The sequence below is a fragment of the Microtus oregoni genome, unplaced genomic scaffold (genome assembly GCF_018167655.1).
Source record: "Microtus oregoni isolate MIOR12 unplaced genomic scaffold, Mior012 000013F_ref0000133, whole genome shotgun sequence".
In the NCBI taxonomy this organism is placed as follows: domain Eukaryota; kingdom Metazoa; phylum Chordata; class Mammalia; order Rodentia; family Cricetidae; genus Microtus; species Microtus oregoni.
In genome coordinates, this window is record NW_024543072.1 from 23,453,320 (window position 1) to 23,455,319 (window position 2,000).

The following is a 2,000-nucleotide window of genomic DNA, read 5'->3' on the forward strand; positions in this document are numbered from 1 at the left end:
ACACGTGACAGTGTGTGAGAGAATGTCTGTGAGAGAGTGAGAGAAAGAGAAAGAGAGAGAGAGAGAGAGAGAGAGAGAGGCTTTTAGTTCATGATCCTGTAACTGAAATGCTCAGAGACTAGTATGAGCTCTAAGTATAGCTGGATGTAGGCACTCAAGTGGTCATGTGGGCTGTCCCTCTATCCTTACCTCAATTGTCCTCTCTGATGGTGCCATCATAGCTGTACATATTTCCAGCCACCTTCAAACTCATTCCATCTATAGAATCAGTAGTCCCAGCAGAACAAAGAACTATTGTCCTTCATCTATGGAGTATGAGCCTAGCTTTTGACATGTGCGCATCTTTTCACCAGTAACTAGCTAGGAGTGACATATAGTGACTTTCTATAGATCTCAGACCAAAGAGGGCTCTCTCTATATAGCTGAAAGTCCATACAGGTTTAAAATAACAATATATCACTTACTACATTAAATACCTGTTCACAGGAAGAGAGATATCATGAATTATTGACCTCATGCTCAAGACAAGCCTTTTAAGAAAGTAATATTCATCTTTTGTACAAAAATTAGAATATTCCTCTGGTACATCTTAGTTTTCTTATTATCAGTGTTTTGGAATTGTAAAGTCTCCTTAGAACCAATTTTGTTCTCAACACCACCATTGCTTGTGTATCTTATTCTCTCTCTCTCTCTCTCTCTCTCTCTCTCTCTCTCTCTCTCTCTAGTACAGATTCTAACTATATAGCCATGGCTGGGCCTGGAACTCACCATGTAGACCAGGCTGGCCTCAAACCAACAGAGTCCCCACCTCTGCCTCCTGGTTTCTGGAATTAAATGTGTGAGCCACCATTCACACCTTGTATCCCTTCTTATATGAATCAGAACTAATAGTAAACACTGAGTTCTGGGTTGCAAAAAGAGGATTCCTTTTTCCACCTGCCTTTCAGGCCTTCAAGTGATGTCTTTTGAAACTGATGGTGGGGGCAATCTAATCCAAATAATAGGGACTGAAGAAGGAAGAAGGTTTCATAAGATCAATGTGGGTGCTGTCCTCAGGTGGAGGCATAAATTCTGACTATGAGTTTAAGTCAGAAGGCCTGCCAGGAGTGTAGACCTTTAACCTGACATGCGCTTTCTGTTTTACGTCAGTGGACCACATGCTGTAGAGAAGAGCTTGGGCTCCTGAGGATGGGTTTCTCTGGAAGGTGGTGTGCAACTCATCACAGCCTGCAGAATTCCCATACTATAGAGCTCTGGCCACTGCTCACCTCCCAGCATCTACACATCCACCACAGGTCATTTTCTGGACTCGTAGAATGCTGACCCTCATTCGGTGTCTGGCTGAAGGAAGTTCTGGCCACCCATGAGCAGCCCACAACAGTGTCCTGTGACTGCACCCAGGAACAATCTCCTTCTCCTCACCCCAGGCCACAGTCACCCTGAGGGCATTTCTACTGTTTCCCATAGGTGCCCTGGGTGCTTAGGTGCCAATAGTCATCAGAGATTACCTTCTTGTATGCCTTCCCTTCCTGCTCCACCTGTCTTCTGTCTCCCTGCTGGTGTCTCTGGATCAATTCCCACATAAACCACCTGCTTCTGGACCCTTCCTTCTGGGGCAACAGTTGGGAGATTGAATTGCTTTCCCCCGTGATCTCTTCGCTCGGTCAGTGATGACTAGCAAGGGCTAGGCCAGTTCTCGCTACAGGGGATTGTAGAAGACAGAAGAGAAACTGAGGTCCCCAAATGTGGCTGAGTTCATGGACATATGACAACGGGATGATTGTGAACCAGAGAAGACATGAAACGTGAGGACAACCTGTCAAGTGGTCATCCTCGGGTACTTGGTTCGTCAGTGTTTGCTTGCTCACACAGACAGAAACCAGTTTTAATAGAAGGATGCCAAGAAATCACATCTGACCTTTTTCACCAAAGGAGCCACCTGAGCACACCTGCCTTGCTCTCCGAAAGCACCTCTGTGGTGAGGTGGACGTGCTTCCTGG

General features: G+C 45.8%; 1 pseudogene; it reads right to left on the minus strand.

Moving 5' to 3' along the window:
• Positions 1 to 858: 858 nt before the first annotated feature.
• LOC121455492 lies at positions 859 to 960 on the minus strand (annotated as a pseudogene).
• Positions 961 to 2,000: the final 1,040 nt, after the last annotated feature.